Source organism: Odocoileus virginianus, chromosome 11 (assembly GCF_023699985.2).
Source record: "Odocoileus virginianus isolate 20LAN1187 ecotype Illinois chromosome 11, Ovbor_1.2, whole genome shotgun sequence".
NCBI classification, from domain to species: domain Eukaryota; kingdom Metazoa; phylum Chordata; class Mammalia; order Artiodactyla; family Cervidae; genus Odocoileus; species Odocoileus virginianus.
In genome coordinates, this window is record NC_069684.1 from 26,220,332 (window position 1) to 26,240,373 (window position 20,042).

General features: G+C 41.6%; 1 protein-coding gene across 4 annotated transcripts in view; it reads left to right on the top strand.

Moving 5' to 3' along the window:
• KAZN (kazrin, periplakin interacting protein) overlaps positions 1–20,042 on the top strand; it is a 1,309,273-nt gene that overhangs the window by 382,239 nt on the left and 906,992 nt on the right. The window lies entirely within an intron of this gene.

Genomic DNA, 20,042 nt, shown 5'->3' on the forward strand with positions numbered 1-20,042 from the left:
TGGAGAAGTCCTCTGGATGTCTAAGAGCAGAGCGGGTACACAGTCATCAGAAAAATTAGAAACAACCAGAGAGGAAAGCTTCTCATCTTGTTATCTTGCAGAAACAAAGATAGCAGCCTGGAATGGTTACTTAGCGGCAAGATCTTGTGAGTATGCTTCCTTCCTTAAGCTTTGCAAACATCAAGAACTATAGTGGGCTTTTTCCTGGCACAAACCGTGCACCCAGGATCAGTGCCTGAGGAACTTATTTGGAGTGTGCATGAAGCCAAGTTTTATGAACCATCATCAACAAGCCACTTGACAGAGACCCGCTTGGTGCTGCTGGATGCTGGCTTACCCGTGCTGCTTTTGGTGTGACAGAACTCAGCAGTTTACAGTGGTGTATATTCCACTCCCTTGCATTCTTTGGTCACTTTTTTTCCCCCCTAAGAAAAAACTCCAAAATTTGAATGCCTCCCAAATTGCTATTCTTTTTCCAAATATTAGGTTAGATTTGATAGGAAATTGTGCTTAAATTGCTGTTAAATTTCTCTGAACTGATCCAAAATGGAAATCTCTGGATTCGTTAAGACTTTCTGCATCTGAGGCAAATGTCATTGATTGGGTGGGAGAGAACAAAAGGTAGGAGGAGATTATTATAAAGTTTCTAATGGAATCCAAGGTCCCTGGTCCTTGGCTAGGTACTAAAACCAGGAACTCAAAAGCACCAGGGCCCTCTGTCTATCTTTCATTTAAGCCTCTTGCAACATGTCTGACCTTTTCCTCTTTTTCTAGAGAGAGATCATCTCTGAACCACAGTCCCTGCATTTACATTTTTTTTTTCTTCAAGTGACCAGACCAGACTACACTAAAATCTTGTTGATTTCAAAGAATCAGTTTGCAGTGCACTGAAAAGGGATTCTTGTTGGCATAGCTTGATCATTGGTCCACTGTGGACCTAAAGTGCTATGGTCAGAGGGACACAGTCATATTTGGTACAGTGTAGTTGGGATCCCACATCAGTAGACAAGGAAAGCAATTCATGTAAGATGGGAACACACCACAAAAAGGCTCCTCAACAAACACGGAGGGATTGCATGTGCCATTTAGAATTTATGACAGCTGGGGCATGGGCACTGACCTCCTAAAACAGGATATACAGCCTTTTTGTATTTCAGCAAGGCAAGCTTAAAAAAAAAATCCCCGGGCAGAGATTTTTTTCTAAAACTCCAAAGGGTGGATGACTGTCAAAAATGAATTTCTGACACCCCAACTGCCACTGTTTTTGATGTGAAAGTCAAGAGGTATATTAATGTAATACCTAGGATACGTGCAATGAGCTCAGACTTAATAAAAGGAGCCGGGCATAGTTAAGGATAAATGTAAGCCTGAAACCAGTGGGAAGAAAGGCAGACCAGAGCACAGAATAAAGAGCAAAAACATGCTGAGAGAAACCATGAGAAATATTGTCTGGGTTTTGAAGGTAATAGTAAATTAAACAAAGAAGAGTAGAAGATTCTAAGAGAAACCAAAGGAAATATCATTTAACTTTTAAGGGTTATATCAGGAGTAAGAAGATAAAGATGGAGGAGGGCACCTAGGACAGCTGGATCTAACTGAGAAATGCCAACAGATGCTGGAGAAAACATAGCTTTCCTTAATCTCTCTGAGCTTTCATTTTCCCTATCAGGGAAAAAAAAAGAGCCTATGGAGGTTGGATCTAAATTGTTTATCCTAGTCAAGGCCCCCTAAGTTGAAAGAACCTTAGCTATCCCAGCTAGCTAAGGAAAGGTATTACAAGAATGTGGATGGATCTTGAGTCTGTCATACAGTGAAGTCAGAAAGGGGAAAACATAATAATATTATATATTAACACCTATATGTGGAATATAGCAAAATGGTATACCTGAACCTATTTCTAGGGAAGGAATAGAGATGTAGATGTGGAGAACAGACAAGTGGACACTGAGGAAAGAGGAGGATGGAATGAATTGGGAGATTAAGATCAACATATATAAGAATCCGCCTGCAGTGTAGGAGACCCCGGTTCGATTCCTGGGCCAGGAGGATCTGTTGGAGAAGGGATGGGCTACCCACTCCAGTATATCTTGGGCATCCCTTGTGACTCAGCTGGTAAAGAATCTGCCTGCAATGCTGGAGACTTGGGTTTGATCCCTGGGTTGGGAAGATCCCCTGGAGAAGGGAAAGGACTACCCACTCCAGTATTCTGGCCTGGAGAATTCCATGGACTATACAGTCCATGGGGTCAAAAAGAGTTGGATACAACTGAGCGACTTTCACTTTCACTTTCTATATACAATACCATGTGTAAAATAGCTAGTGGGAGCCTGCTATCTAGCACAGGGAGCTCAGCTTGGTGTTCTGTGATGACCTAGGCAAGTGGGATGGTGGAGGAGGGGATCCAAGAGGGAGGGAATATAAAATTCACTTCAGGTAGTGCTAGTGGTGAAGAACTCACCTGCCAATGCAGGAGACATAAAAGATGCTGGTTGAATCTTTGGGTTGGGAAGATCCCCTGAAGGAGGGCATGGCAATACACTCCAGTATTCTTGCCTGGAAAATTCCATGGAAAGAGGAGCCTGGCGGGCTACAGTCCATGGGGTCACAAAAGAGTGGACACAACTAAAGTGACTTAGTACTCAGGCACGCATAGCTGATCACTTCATTGTACAGCAGAAATTAACACAACATTATAAAGCAAAGAAACTCCGACAAAAAGGCAAAAAAAAAGAGAATGCTAATGAAAGTCTCAAGTAACTGGAGGAGGGGCAACCAAGTACAGATAGATCTCAGGAGAACCAGAAAGAAAGATGCTGACAAAAATGATTGCCCTCTCCAGGTCTCAGGGGGAAAAGTGCTTTGACCTACTGTACCAAATATTCCCTTTTTGTAACAAATACTTTTACAGCATCCCCTTCCCTATCTTGGAATGAACATAGATAATCTTAAAATAAAATCGATAAAATGCACTGGGATGACCCTGAGGGATGAGATGGGGAGGGAAGTGCGAGGGGAGTTCAGGATGGGGGACACATGTACACCCATGGTTGATTCATGTCAATGTGTGGCAAAACCACTACAATACAATAAAGTAATTAGCCTCCAATTAAAATAAATAAATTAAAAAATAAAATAAAATTGATACAATGTTCTAACTGAAAGGTAAAATATTACAAGGAGAGTAATTCATTTAAAACAAAAAGTAAGGTATAGCTTACTGTATAAACATTTAGATGGAAAAAATGAAACAGCCCCGCATTTGCACCTGTGTGTAGAATCAGCATGAATAAATGACTTCAAATATAAACCGATAAAGTCAGATTATGCTGGTGATATAATTTTCCCAAAGAGTGATTCTTTCAGTGATTTATTGCAGTATAACAAATCAAAATTCAGCATCCCTGAGCAATCACTGTATGATGCTCATGGGTCTGGTCGGTCAGGAATTCAGAAAAAGCACAGCAAGAATGACTGTGCCCAGCTCTGTGATGTCAGCGGGGCCTCAGTGGGGAGGACCCCGGTGGTTGGCCCTGGAACAACTGAAGCTGAAGGAATCACATCCAAGATGGTTCCACGTCACTCACTCATCTGGCCTCTGAGCTGCAAGGTTAAAGAGTGTGCTCCCTGCTGTGGTGATTCTAAATGGCAGTCTCAGGGTGTTCAGGCTTCATACAGGATGATCAGGGCTCCTCGGGCAAGTGTTCCAGCTGAAGTTGCCTAAGCTTTTATGACTTAGCCTCGACAGTCACATCATTTCTTCCATGGTCCCAGTCAAAGCAGTCACATGGAGTTGGGGGTGGAGGGAGGAGGAAGTGACTTTAGAGATCCCACCTCTTGATGGAAGGACTGGCAAAGAATTTGCAGCTTTCCACAGTGACTGGCTGTTAGTAACTGCCGACAAGACAAACTGGGGCCTTTCTTTAAGTTACACATAAATTGCATCCCTGGGAAATTCAGCATGTATTAAAACCTTGTAAACAGTATGGTATGTATATATGTAATATAGAGTCAGTTCTAGGCTTGACTCTTTATACACATTGTCCAGTAGGACTTTTGAAGATTGTGCAGGACACAGGATGCTTCCTTGTTATATATAATACTCTTGTACATTGCAGTATTCTGTGTATCCTTGACCTTTGATCACTAAATGCCAGTACTGTCAGTGTGGTCGCTTTATTCAGTAAATTGCTTATAGACCAAGATGACATTCTCAACCGTGAATCTACAAGCCTTTCAGTTTATTGCTCCTGCTCAACTGGGTTTAGATGGTGATGCTGGCAATGACAATGATGGTGGTGACAATGATGATGATCAGGATGGTAATGATGATGGTGATGGTGATTATCATGATATTTATACTGGTGATGATATTAATATTGTTGATGATGATGGTGATGATCATGACAGTGCCAGCAGCAGCTAACCTTACCCAAGTGCTTCCATTTTACCAGGGACTATATTGGTGTGCCCCATCTCACTGCACACTGACACTTACACTTAGAGTTGTAAGGCAGGTATCATTGTCTTTGTTTTCCAGATGAAGAAACTAAGGCTTAGAAAACTTAACCTATATAAGATCACAAGTTTAGAAACTGGGAAATCAAGATGTTCTTCAGGGCTCTGGAAAACTCCAGGTGACACTGAGATTCTGTCCAATCAGCTTTGGCTGAGGGGAAAGAAGTGGTGTCCTGTATATAACTGGGAGTGATTCCCTCCAGAGAGGGGCTGTAGACAGGCAGGCACAGTGATCAGCATCTCTGGTACAATGGGCGAGAGGAAATTAAAGTTTAAAAATAGATGTGGAAATTCGCAGGAAACATTAGCCTGCTCTCCTGGACCAGATAAATTACCTCCTAGACTCTCAGATAAGATGGCAGAATCCCACCCATATTCTTTGGAAATCCTGGAAAATAAAGCAAATGTAGTTCTAATACTGAGGCAGGTGAAGTTTTTCTTCTTTAGCCTGATGAAAAATTCTAGATCGTGTTTTGAGAAAGGAAGTCATGTTTGTCTATTTATTGGTGCCTGGCCAAGGAGGTCTCTGCAATGTTTTCTGTGTGCTATTAGGCAGACAAGTTATCCCTGCCTAGACCACTCTCCTTGTCTCCACTGGTCCACATTTCCAGAACTGTGCTCAGGATATTATCCATGTGCCTCATCATTACAAGCCAGTGGAAGAGCTTTGAGGATCTATGGCTCAACTGAAGAAAATACAAACCCTTAGAAATATTTTATGCACCAGCATATCTACTAATGAGTTAGTTGCCTTCATTTAGCGAGAAAATGGTTTATAAACTCTATTTTGTATAATCTTTAAAAATGGGAAAAATAAAACTGCACCATATACTGTAAAAAGACAAAAAGAAAAATATCTTACTGTTCTTTAATTCAATTGCAGCCAGCTGGATTTCCTCTCTCGGCTTAAAAAAAAAACAAAACAAATTTATATTATAAATGCTTTTTTGGCACATAACATATCCTGCTCTAACATTGCATATCTGTTTTATAGAAGTGTGTTTGTAAAAGTCTTCAAATGCTTCTTGGAAATATAACAACATCTTTAGAAAGAAGTGTTACCTTGGTGGTGTTCTCTGAATTAAAAAAAAAAAGCCTGAGTATAACATATTTTATGCCCATGTAACATATTTTATATAAAAATATGGTCATATTGTGAGGGAAAATGCAAAAGAACAGATGTAAAGAAAATTCATACTCCTGTTTGCTTTCGGACCATTAATTCAAAGGCACACAGTGTCTCTAATGTCTTGTGTTTTCCTTGAATGGTATTTTCACAAAATATATGCATCTCTTCTTAATGCAAGGGCCCCCTGAAGATGTCCTCAGCTATATCTTGGCTGTCACTTAAATCCACTCAGGACCCAAGCCCTGAACAGGAGTCAAGTACTTGGGAGATTTCAACCTTAGTTTCTGAGATTTCCCGCCTTGGGAAATCTACTGTCATTATTAAGAAATATCCACATAGGGAAATGTTCTGAAAAATTGATTAACTTTCCAAGGAGCACTAAATTCCCAGCGATGCAGAGAGAACCCATTTGGCCTATCTGATCCATCAACCTTCCTTCAGCAGAGCTAAATACAAACTGCCCTTTGCAAGTGAGTATGTTCCCTAAATTCTTTCTGACTCTTTTCTTTCTCTGGACCCAGGATGTCCAACAGAACTTTCCATACTGATGGAAATAGTCTACATTTGCTCTGTCCTATACAGTAACCTCATGTGGCTATTGAGTGCTTCAGATGTGGCTAATCCCCAAAAAACTGACTTCTGAATTTGTTTAAATTAAAATAGTTTCATGTATGAAGCTAGTGACTACCATATTGACCTATTGACCATGCAGTTCAGGAATTTTGGGGGGAAAAGACCCAAAGGTTAATATTTATAATCAGCTCAATCTGAGTTGAATAAAACTTCCAGGATTACTTGAGAGGTTGTCTTTTTTCAAGAAACTAATAACATTTGAAATACTGCTGCTTAACGAGCACCATCTAAGAGCCAGGCAAGTTGTAAAGTAAAAACTTTAGCAGCAGCATTTTTCTTTTATTCGTTTATTTAACCTTCATAACCTCCTTATGAGGGAAGTATTATGATCTCCACCCCCCCACACACCTTTTTATTTGCAGATGAAAAAAATGTGGCTTAAAAGGATTCAGACCACAGCTTGTTCTGGGCACAGCGAGGCCGTGAACTCAGGTCTGAGACCAGTGCCTGTGTACTGGGCTTCACATTCTCAAATTGTTGTTCAGTTGCTCGGTCATGTTCAACGTTGCGACCCCATGAACTGCAGCATGCCAGGCTTCCCTGTCCTTCACTGTCTCCCTGAGTTTGCTTAAACTCACGTCCATTGAGTCATCCAACATTCACATCCAGGATGTGATGCCATCCAACCATCTCATCCTCTGTCGTCCCCTTTTCCTCTTGCACTCCATCTTTCCCAGCATCAGGGTCTTTTCCAATGAGTCAGCTCTTTGCATCAGGTGGCCAAGGTACTGGCGCTTCAGCTTTAGCACCAGTCCTTCCATTGAGTATTCAGGGTTGATTTCCTTTAAGACTGACGAGTTTGATCACCTTGCTGTCCAAGGGACTCTCATAGCTTTTCAAAATTCATACTTTCTTCTAATTAAAATTTCCAAAGATTCTACTGACTGGATACAACAACTTTTTACTGGAAATTTCTATTTCCACATGAAACTCTTTTTATAAGATTATAAGCCCTACCATGGTGGTGACCCTAAGACTCTAATTTTTAAGTTTCTGAAATGTATGCTAGCCCCTCAGTGGCACAAATTTTCCAGTACAAAAGTTATAGAAATCATCCATGACCTCTTGAGATGCTAAAAAACATTGCATTTGCATATTTATATAGTCACGTGGCAGTCCAGTTTCATGCTAAATCACAGATTATGGTCTCAAAGATGCATTAAGGGCATTGTATAGACTCAGACAAGTTACTTCATTCTTGGAACCTCTGTTTTGTCATCAGTAAAATGGGCATAATACTTCCTACTTCATGAGTCCCTTTCTGTGAGTCAGTGAAAGAACATATTTGAAGTACCTAGCACAATGCCGAATATAAAGTCAGTTCTCAGTAAATGTTAAAATGTTAGTTATTATTATTATTCTATATCCATTTCAACTGATACAGGGTTGACTGTTCATTTCTTACATGATTTTTACTAGCAGAGAAAAGAGATCTTGACAATAGAAAGCACGTTAATCAAAGCCAATGAGATGTTGTCAGCTGACTTTTTCTCTTTTTTGAGATGTAAATACAGTAAAATGAGTCCCTGAATTGCTGGTTTGTATCTAATGGGTAAAAAACCTGAGAAAATGCTAGTTTCCCTTGTAATTAACAAAATCCTCAAAGAAGAGGAGGCTTTTTCTGAGTTTTATTCCCCAGCATGGCCCAGATTCTTGGCTATTTAATACTCACCTCTAGTTTGTATCTGTCCACGCTGGTGTAGGATGCAGAATATAAAGAGAGGTCAAATTTGGAATAGGCCTATTCCAAATAGAACCTATGGAAGAATGAAAAAAACTAGGATCTGAGTCCCAGCTCTGCTTGCGTGCTCAGTCACTTCAGTTGTGTCTGACTCTTTGCAATCCCATAGACAGTCCACCAGACTCCTCTGTCCATGGGATTTTCCCAGCAAGAATACTGGTATGGGTTGCCATGCCCTCCTTCAGGGGATCTTTCCAACCCAGAGATCGAACCAGAGCATCCTATGTCTCCTGCATTGCAGACAGATTCTTTACTTCTGAGCCTCTGGGGAACTCCCAGCTCTATAGCCCCATGCAAATTATGTGAGTCCTCAGTTGACCCACCTGTGAGATGAAGAATTTAAACCCCAGGAATCCTCACACACTCCATGGTGATAACATAGCTGGTTATTTGTGTCCAGTACACCAATCATTATTCAAAAACTATTTTATTAACAGCCATGTAATTATATCTGGGTGAGTTAGGGCAATGCAAGCTACTATAATTGTTATTGTTCAGTTGCTAAGTCTGGTTCACCTCTTTGCAATCCCATGGACAGCGGTATACTAAGCTTCCCTGTCCAGTATATTCCAGAGTTTGCTCACATTCATGTCCATTGAGTCTGTCTAACCATCTTGGTGATGCTATCTAACTATCTTATCCTCTGTTATCCCCTTCTCCTCCTGTCCTCAGTCTTTTCCAGCATCAATGTCTTTTCCAGTGAGTCAGCTCTTTGCATCAGATGGCCAAACTATTGGGGCTTCAGCATCAGTCCTTCCAGTGAATATTCCGGGTTGATTTCCATTAGGATTGACTGATTTGATCTCCTTGCATTCCAAGGAACTCTCAAGAGTCTTCTCCAGCACCACAGTTTGAAAGCATGAATTCTTTGGTGTTCAGCCTTCTTTATGGTCCAACTCTCATATCATTATCCAAATTTCACTAGCTTAGCATGGTTAGAATTTATTTCATATGCATCTAAAGCCTAAACAGGTGCTTTTGATCAGCTCATAACACTCCTTCAAGTGGTGACTCAGGAATCTAGGCTCTTCTTGCTTTGTGACCCTGCAGTATTCAATATTCATTCCAAGGTTGCCAGCTTCTAGGAAGATTCTGAATGATGGCTTGGTGGGGGGCAGTTGGGGGAGGAGTTATGGGCCAGGCCATTGGTAGAACTACATTCTACATTCCATTGGTAGGACTCAGGCTTACTAGCATATCTCATCACAAGGTGAGACTGGGAAATATAGTCTGGCTGAGCACCCAGGAGGAAGAGGAAATAGATGTGGTAAACAACTAGTGCCTTTGCTAAAGCCTATCATTAGTAATAGATGACTAGTGCTGACATCCTCGGTTCAGTTCAGTTCAGTCGCTCAGTCGTGTCCAACTCTTTGCAACCCCGTGAACTGCAGCACTGCAGGCCTCCCTGTCCATCACCAACTCCCAGAGTTTACTCAAACTCATGTCCATTGAGTCAGTGATGCCATCCAACCATCTCATCCTCTGTCATCCCCTTCTCCTCCCACCTTCTATCTTTCCCAGCATCAGGGTCTTTTCAAACGAGTCAGCTCTTTGCCTCAGGTGGCCAAAGTATTGGAGTTTCAGGTTTAACATCAGTCCTTCCAATGAATATTCAGGACTGATTTCCTTTAAGATTGACTGGTTGGATTTCCTTGCAGTCCAAGGGACTCTCAAGAGTCTTCTCCAACACCACAGTTCAAAAGCATCAATTCTTCAGCACTCAGCTTTCTTTATAGTCTGATTCTCACATCCATACATGATACTGGGGAAACCATAGCTTTGACTAGACAGACCTTTGTTGGCAAAGTAATGTCTCTGCTTTTTAATATGCTGTCTAGGTTGGTCATAACTTTTCTTCCAAGGAGTAAGCGTCTTTTAATTTCATGGCTGCAGTCACCATCTGCAGTGATTTTGGAGCCCCCAAAAATAAAGTCTGCTACTGTTTCCACTCTTTCCATCTATGATCTTTGTTTTCTGAATGTTGAGCTTTAAGCCAACTTTTTCACTCTCTTCTTTCACTTTCATCAAGAGGCTCTTTAGTTTTTATTCACTTTCTTCCATAAGGGTGGTGTCATGTGCATATCTGAGGTTATTGATATTTCTCCCGGCAATCTTGATTCCAGCTTGTGATTCATCCAGCCCAGCATTTCTCTTGATGTACTCTGCATATAAGTTAAATAAGCATGGTGACAATATACAGCCTTGATGTACTCCTTTTCCTATTTGGAACCAGTCTGTTGTTCCATGTCCAGTTCTAACTGTTGCTTCCTGACCTACATACAGATTTCTCAAGAGGCAGGTCAGGTGGTCTGGCATTCCCATCTCTTTCAGAATTTTCCACATCCTTGGTTTCTCCTATTATAGCCAAAAGCAATGAAACTTGAAGCTTTGGGTAGTTTGGTGCTTGTGTGTGTGTATACATGTTTCTGTATATGTTTGTCTATCTATGGGTGGCTTGGACATATGACATTTCTATTAAACTTTTTGAAATGTTAAAAATAGTTGGTGAATTATTATTATTATTATTTTACTTCTTGTAGATTCTTAGATTTTAGTCTCTTGACATATCACCCTGAAACTCCATCCCCTGTTGCTAGTACCTGGTACCAACAACACACTCTGCCATACATTCTAGGTTCTCAGGGCTCCTCAGATTCTCTTTGAGTTGGCTGCTTTCACAGGATTTTATCTCAACTGGTACAGAACTGAGGTACAGTGGTCCTTTCCTCACTGTATCCTTCTAAAGTATTTCTCTCTGGCTTAGAAGAATGTTCTGTACCATCCCAATTCTCTTGCATACTCCTGTCACTGTTCTTAATTGTTCTTGCCTGAATTTTTTCTCTTATATTACTGGTTTATTAATTTTCTTTCATGGTACTTCTTCTTTTTTCATTTATTTTTATTAGTTGGAGGCTAATTACTTTACAATATTGTAGTGGGTTTTGTCATACATTGACATGAATCAGCCATGGTACTTCTAATTTGAAGAAAACAATAAATATTTTAAAATAAAGATATTTTAATATACTAATTTCTCTAAACTCATAACAGTTACAAAGAAAAAGCTAGGTAAGAAGTCAGTAATAACACATGCAGATATGCTCACCATTTCCAGGGTAAAGAACTTTTAGAAAAGATAAAAGAAAAGGTAAAATAATGAAACTTCTTTCATACTTGGAATACTTGATTTTTTTTTTCTATAACTTAATGGTGGGGCTAGATTTTTAAGGGTCTGTGTGTGTACCTATACGCAGCATAGAACATCAAATGAGATCCAGTTTTGTGGTCACCCCTGTGTTCCACAGGGCTTCCAGGTTGCTCAGTGGTAAAGGATCATCTGCCAATGCAGGAGATGCTGGGACATGGATTCGATTCCTGGGTTGGGAAGATCCCCTGGAGAAGGGCATGGTAATCCACTCCAGCGTTCTTGCCTGGAGAATTCCATGGACAGAGGAGCCTGGCGGGTTACAGTCCATGGGGCTGTAAAGAGTCAGACATGATGGAGTATGCACAGCTATCCTGTGTTCTATGACTATCTACTTTTTTGGTCTCGGTATTCTCATGTCTAAATGATAGCAGTGGTACTTGGCTGCTAATTCTGCATTGACTTTTTGAAGATTAAATGAGGAAAATTATAAAGCATATAGCAAAAGCATCTGGCACATGGTAGTTGCCTACTGCAGAATCACTTCCTCACCTTCTGACATGGTTGGTGGAATTACAGAGCCAAAGCAGGCTGATTCTCTGCCTGCAAAGGTCCTCAATCCAATAGAGGACCCAGAAGCAGGAACCTCTGTCCTGTTGGGCTGTGTTCTTAATAATATAAATTCTGTGCCACTTGCCCAACTCACATGCTTTTTAAATTACTGGTCAGAAAGCCTTCACTAAGTGACTTTTGTATGCAGAGCCCTTCTCTGCTTGTTCTGCCAAAAGAAAAAATAAATTGAAGGAATGGTGCCTGACCTTAAGGAGCTTGAAAAGCACATACAAATGAAGATTGTTTGAGAAAATTCCCAGCTGATTTACAAATTGAACTTGAGGATCTGGGCAGGGTGTGAGGTTGGTGGGGATGATGCGGGTGGTACACAGGGAGCAGACAAAAAGACAAGTTGGGATAAACTTTGGTTCTTGAACCAAATGAAACCTGTGCCCGATTTGGAAGGTGATGGATATGAGTTAATGAAGCCAAAAGAAAACTATTAAAAGTTGCTTATGCTACCTTTAAGCAAAGAAATTTGACGGTCTGTATCAAGAAGCTTTAACATGTGCTGCCCTTAGAGTCTGGAATTCCATGTCTGGAAATTTATTGTATGGAAGGAATCCTCAAGATGGGAAAAGCTCCATTGCTGATAGGATTATAAAATGGTACTTTGGAAAACTGTTTGGCAGTTCCTCAAAATGTTGAACATCTAGTTACCATATAACACAGCAATTCCACTCATAGGTATATACCCAAGAAAAATGTAAACATGTGTCCACACCAAAACTTGTGTACAAATGTTCATAGAAGCATTATTTGTAAGAGCCAAAAAGTGGAAACACACAACTGTTTCCATCAGCTGGTGAATGGACCAGTGATGTGGGGGTATATTCATATAATGCAGTATTATTTAATCATAAAAAGAGTGAAGTACTAAAACATGGATTCTTTAGAAATATTGTGCTAAGTAAAAGAAGCCAGTCACAAAAGGCAACATATTGTATAGCTCCATTCATATCAAATGTCTAGGATAGGTCATTTGTAGAGACAGAAAGTAAATTAATGACTGGGAATGGGAGATGGCTTATGGTGAATGACTGCTAATGGGTAAGGGGTTTCTTTAGGGGATGATTAACAGGTTCTAAAATTTGATGGTGGCAATGGATGTACAACTCTGAATATGCTACAAACCTCTGAAATGCATGCTTTACAAGGGTGAGTTTTATAGTATGTGACTTGTGCTCAGATGCTCAGTGAAGTCCAGCTCTTTTGCAACCCCATGGGCTGTAGCCCACCAGGCTCCTCTGTCCGTGAAATTCTCCTGGCAAGTGTACTAGGGCAGGTTGTCATTTCCTCCTCCAGGGGATCGTCTCTACCCAGGGATTGAACCCACATCTCTTTCATCTCCTGCATTGGCAAGGGGATTCTTTACCATTGCGCCACCTGGGAAGCCATGATGGCATAGCTGTGCTCAGTACTTCATGCAGGGGGTGGAAACAGACTAGGAAACACCTTACTCAGCTTCATCCAGCCCCTTTCCAAGGTACTTTTCATCAAGGGTTCAAGAGTTTGGGGCTAGTCCCACCCACCATCATAGTTTATGATTAAGCACCAAAAAAAGGAAGTGTTATTAAAATAAATTGAGTGACACAGTGGATAGGAATCTGCCTGCCAGTGCAGGGGATGTGGATTCGATCCCTGGTGGATTCAATTCCACATGCCATGGAGCCACTAAGCCCATGGGCCACAACTGCTGAAGGCCTAGAGCCTGTGATCATCAACAAGAGAAGCCACTGCAATGAGAAGCCCCCCCACATCAACGAAGAGTAGCCCCCACTCACCATAATTAGAGAAAGCCCAAGTGTAGCAACAAAGACCCAGCACAGCCACAAATAAATAAATAAATAAATTTAACAAGAAAGAAAGAAAATAAGCAATAAGGTACAAACAACAAAAATAAACTAACCAATGGGGGGAATGCCTGAATTTAAAACTCCCAAGGTCATCAGAAAATCTCTTTCCTGTTTTGCAGTATTTCCCTCACCCATTGAGGGCTGGGTTGGGAACCTTTTTAAGATTTGTTTTCATAAGAGAGGGCCTAGGGATATGAACTTGTTTGGAGACCTTTAACTTCTCACTCACTGATCTTCAGAAGTTATTCCTGTTCCTAAAATGAAAATTGAGTTCAGGACAGAAGAAAGAGAGGGGAGGAAATGCTAATGAATCTCTGAAGTGACCTGGACAGAAGGGCCAGTGTACTTTCCCATTAACATGATTGTTAGCTAAGGGGCGAGCCAGGCCTAGAAAACCCCTGCATACCAATTGCTTAGGAAACTAATTGCAAACAGCTCTGACCTTTTGCTTTAAATCATTTCCTAGTCCCAGGAAAATCATTTCAGGCCTTCCCTGGTCTCTGGCCTCTTTCATTTCCAAACCCATTTGGAAAGCTCGGTTTGCAGAAAGTTTTCTCTGAGTATTTTTAATTTAGCGATGCCCTCTCCCTGGCGGTGAACGAAGATACTCTGTTAGAAGGCGGCATAAATCACCCATGAAAGTATTGGAGCAATTGAGTATAGAATGGATTGGTGTAATCAATGTGATAAAATAATTCAAGCAGATAATCCATTCACCAAACATTTATTAAGTGCCTACTAAGTGTGAGGCCGAGGGGATATGAAGACGAATACTGCATCCTGGTCTTCATTCTACCCTCCTAGTTCTTGATTGATTGAGCCAGAACTGTGAGCGACCGAGAACTCTCCAAGGTCTGTAAGAATGTCAGCCACAAGACCAGAGAAGCCTGGTTGGGAATCCAGCTGTGGCACGTGCAAGCTGCATGACCCTGGCTGTAGGAATAAATTCTGCCTCAAGCAGTTCTTTTTTTCCAGCATATAAAGTGGGATACTGAGCTCATTAATTTTCTGCCTTCTTTCTTCTCTGACATGCAAAGTTAAGGCTCTACATTTCTCTCTTTGGCAGCCTCCAAATTTTTTTAAATAACATTTTTAACAGCTTTATTGAGATATAATTCACACCAGACAGCACACCCATTTTAAAGTATACAGTTCAGTGGTGTTGAGTATGTTCACAGACTCACGCAGCTATTGCTACCATCACCAGTTCTTCATCAAATCATTTTGGAGCTTCAGTGAGATAACATGTATGAGGCATGAGACAGAGTGCAGGACATTTAGGCATTTTGCTACTGGAGATTACTGCTTTTGCTGTTGCAGTTGGGGATTGTATCATGGAAGATGGAAAAAGTGAGATGATGGAGCCAAATGTGAGCGGAAAAAGCACGCGGGACCCACTGCCTGGGTATCCTTACCAGATGGGAGTGACAGACTGTCTGTCTTAACAGCTAGTGAGTTACTTTCCAGCCCCAATATCAAGCCAACTAAAATGACTCAATGGGAGTCATTTGGGACTAGCTTGGGTGAATTAAATTCAAAATTGCGTATCATTAGGCCTGGCGGCCACACACCAACATGTTAACAAACAAGCAGCAACATACTTCTGAGATGAACAATTGTTAAGCTAAATTTAGTTCTTCTTAGCCCTTATGGCTGGAGCTCATGGGAGGCCAGACATCCCTCTGGATGTCCCTCCTTTGCTAAAGCAGTACAGCTGGCCTGCACAGGGTATGTGGCCAAGCACAGCAGTCACATTTCAAACCAAATGGACTGCTCCGTTTGGGGTCCTGATGGGGACAGGATGGAAGGTGTGGGCTCTTCCAGTTTCAGCATTATTTTTAGAGTGTTTGTGTGTGGCTGAAACACCAGCGCAAATACCACGCTTGCATTTGTTACCCTGGGCAGAGGAACAATCCGTCATCAAGGCTGACCATTTTCTTCTGAATGGCAAACAAGCTCTCAAAACTGTCACTTCTGTGAGCACCTAGGTAGCCAAGGGCTTTGGGATTTTGATTGCTTTCATGTTGGATGAAAACTTTGGCTGTGATTTCATCCATTCTCTAGCAATTTCAAATGAATGGTTCTATTTCTGGCTCTCCATTGCTGAAATGTGTGTTTTCCAGCCACAAAACTAAAAACCTGAACAAAGGCAAAAACTCCTTATTTTCAGTAACTCATGCTTTTGTTTTTTGCTTCAATGTGGCAATTGATTGTCTGCTTTAATGGACAGGGACTTGCAGAGATGGTGCCTTGACTCTAGTCTTCAGCAAAAGAGTGATTTTTAATCATTTCTGTTTCCCATGCTGTCACCCCAGAAGCCTTGTTGGAGTCTGGCTCACCTGCCGTCATTTTCTCTGTATCATTGCTGTCTGTTCTCCAAGCACTCAAAGCTTGGGAACCTGAAATCTAAAAAGGACGCAAGAGTTTGAATTGACTTTTTTTCCTTCTCAGTAAATTAAAAACATAAGTTGGAGTTCTTTAGACCATTCTTTAGACTACGTGAAGGCAATTTTTGCCTCTAGGGGACATTTGCTGGAGATATTTTTGGTTGGGTGGTAGAGGTGGTGGGGGTTACACACATCTAGTGGGTAGAGGTCTTCCCAGGTGGTGCAGGGGTAAAGAATATGCCTGCCAATGCAGGAGATTTGGGTTCCATCCCTGGGTCAGGAAGATCCCCTGGAGTAGGAAATGGCAGCCCACTCCAGTATTCTTGCCTGGGAAATCCCATGGACAGAAGAGCATTGTGGGCTAGTCCATGGGATCACAAACAATGGTACACAAGTGAATGGCTGAGCACACAGTGGGTGGAGGTTAGAGGTGCTGCTGAATACGATGCAAAGTGTAGGACAACAACTCCCTCTCCCCCAATGATGGGTTCTCTGGTCCCAAATGTCAACCATGCTTAGGTTGAGACAGAATTATATGTCTACTGATGATGATATTGATGGACACCTGGACCAGTGGTGATGATTATCAACTTGCTGTCCTTTGTCTCTTAGCCTTACCCAGTGAGACTTGATCTCATAGACAGACGATATGGCCCATTGATCAGAGAAGGTGGCTTCAGATCTGAGAGGCCTGGACCTGGGTTCAGGCATAGCAGAGATGAAGGGCATGGTTCCTAGTCATTTATGTGCCCAGACTGTATCAGCAGCAAAAATGAAGTGAGGATTGGGAAGACAGGAAACATCTGGGCAGGGACAAACTCCCTGGTACAAAGGCCCACCCATGCCCATGGAACATCTCTATGACAAGGATGCTCATGCTACCCTGTGGGCACCATCCTCCAGACAGATGGAATTTCCACCAGCTGCATAGCATAGAGGCAGGGCATCTCTAGATTTCAGCTCCTCCATATACTTCCACCAGGCAGCCACTAGAAGGGGCCTGCTTGTTTTCTCTTTCTGTTCCTCATGGAGATGCCAGGAGGGGTGATGATACCTGGCCCAGGATGAGACATCTACCTGGCCCAAGGTGCCCAAAACAAAGGAATAACATGACTCAGAATAACAGACATCTCCCTCCCTGACCCCACTGCCATGATCCCCACTGTTGCTACAAGAACCTACTTCATCAGCATCCACAAGCTTGGCCATCATGTGACGCTGTCTTTCTTCAACTTGGAAATCCACATCTGTTGGGCCTATTGTCCACATTTGAGATCTCAAATTTCCTTCTGAGCCATAGCTGTGCCGTCTCATTTTATCTACATCTAGACTAGAGGTTATGGAATCTCCTAAAGGAGCCAGCTTTGCAGGAAATCAGGAACAATCCATTTCTGTTGACTGAGGGACATTTCATGAACAGAAATACCATGGATGCACACTTCATGAGTTCACATCCCAACTCCACCATGACTGAGGGTATAACCTGCAGCAAGTTTTTTAAAAGTTTCTCTGAGTCTCATCTGTAAAGCGGAGATCACAGTGGTACCCCCTTCATAAGGTAGGCATAGAATTTAAATGAAATCATAAATGCTAGCTGCTTAATTTAAGCCCTGGCTAAATGAAGGAGGCTACAGAGGCTATTGTGTTGGGGTGTTGGGTTCTATCACACTCGCCTCATCTGTCAAGTGTGATGAACAACCTTGGGCTAAGGTGGTTTTGTTGTCCCTCTCATTTGGCAGATACAAAAGGCAATGTCCAGAGAGGTCATATTCTAGGAAGTGAAGAATCAGTACAAGTACTCGACTTCTGGTTCCTACCATGCTCTGGCTTCCGCTACAAAGCTCTGCCGTCTCTTCAAAGTTGGGAATGCTTCATGATCCAGCAGTCCCACTACTGGGTATATATCCAAAAGAACTGAAATCAGGAACTTAAAGAGATATCTACACTCCCATGTGCATTGCAGCACTATTCACAATCGCCAAGATGTGAAACCCCCCAAATGTCCGTTGACTGATGAATGGATAAAGGAAATGTGATATGTCCATATATTGGAATATTATTCAGCCTTAAAAACAAGGCAGTCCTGCCATTTGAAACAACATGGATGAAGCTGAAGGACATTATATTAAATGAAATCAGCTAATCACAGGACAAATCCTACATAATTCCACCTATATGAATCATCTAAAATAGTCAAACTTATAGAAGCAGCAAATACATTAGTGGTTACCAGGCTCTGGGGAAAGGCAGAAGTGGGGAGTTGCTGTTCAGTTGGTATAAGTTTCAGTTACACAAGATGACTAAGTTCTATAAGATCTGCTGTACAAGGCAACACCTAGAGTTACTATGATGCCATTATGCACTTCAGAATTTGGTGAGAGGGTAGCTCTCATGTTAAGTGTTCATACCACAAAACAAACAAAACATAAAACCAAAGGGATGCAAGGAAACTTTGAGAGTTGTTCATATGTCTATTCGCTTGCTTGTGGTGTTGACATCACTGGTGTTTGCCTATGTCCAAATTCATCAAATTATACATACTAAGTATGTGCAGTTCTTAGAAGATCAATTAACTTCAATAGGCTGTTTTTTTTTTCATTTTAAAAAAGAGCAATTAAGTGACCACCCCATACACTAGAAGCCCTCGCAGCCCTTTGTAGTTTCTTCATCTTCTAGTGGTCCTGCAAAGTTCATGTTGTCTCTTGTGGGTTACAGCACTGAAGGCAACTTTCAAATGCAATCCTTTTTGGAAGACAGAAGCAGACTCAGAATAATGGTAATGAGAAAAGTTGTTAATAAAAGTAGTTAGTACTCATCTCTTTACCAGGTAGTTCCTGCACATCTTGCGTGAGCCAGCACTGGCTCTGCTACCCTCCCATGCTTTTTGCTCACTGAATTCTTCCAATCCGTGTGTGTGTGGGGTGGGGGGTATTATCTGCCCATTATTCTGCCCATTTAACAGATAGGAGAGAGAGAGGCTCAGAGAGGGATGTGATTGGGACCATTATGGGGAGTGGGGGTGGTCCAGAAGCAAGGAAGAAAGTGGGCTCTAAAAGAAACATTGAATTCCTGGCAAGGGTCAGAAAACAGAACTTGGGTTTCATAATGCTTATCTTCTCGAAGAGACCCAACTTTTAAAAAACTTTTTATTTTATTTTAGACTATAGCTGATAAACAATATTTTGGTGGTTTCAGGTGCAAAGCAAAGGGACTCAGCCCTACATATACATATATCCATTCTCCCCAAACTCCCCTCCCACCTAGACTGCCACATAACATTGAGCAGAGTTGTATACAGTAGATCCTTGTTGGTAATCCATTTTGAATATAACAGTGTATATGAAACCCAACTTTCTTAAAATGTGGTATGATATTTGCTTTTTGTTATCCATCTCCTCCTGTCCACCCTGCCTCCAAAGTGTGTGAAAACTCCTTCCCTGTGGATAACAGCTCGGGGCTCTTACATAAAGCAGCTGCAGGGAAATTGTGCATCGTTTGCACAAATCATTTGCCTGATCTGACTCTGCTCTGTTTTCTGACCTGTTCCTCCGTGAAGTATCATCTTCATGATGCTTTCCAGAAAGTGTGGTCTGAGCTCACATTTTCCTTTGGCCAAAAGATACAGATTCCCTCTGAAGCTATGTCATACTCCTACACTTAAGATTTATTCTAAATAGTGGAGAAGGAAGTAAATCCCAATATTGTAAGCTGTCCAACTGAGAGAAAAGTTACACCGATAAACAGATAATACCTCGCCTTGTAGCTGCCAGTTGTGGGAAATGGTAACAGATGGGGGGAAAAACAACCTGAAAATCACCCTGTGAAGCCAGAGGACAAATTCAGAGGGGTTGTCTGAGGTTTCCTTGTGGGGAAGCCCAGTCAATGTCAAATACAACTTGCATGAGAATTATCTTCCAGCATATGTGTGCATCATTTCTCAAGGAAGAAGAGAAAGAAAACCCATGGAAAAAATTGCGTGTTTATTAAAACAACAAATATTTACTGAGTACCCACTCTCTGACAG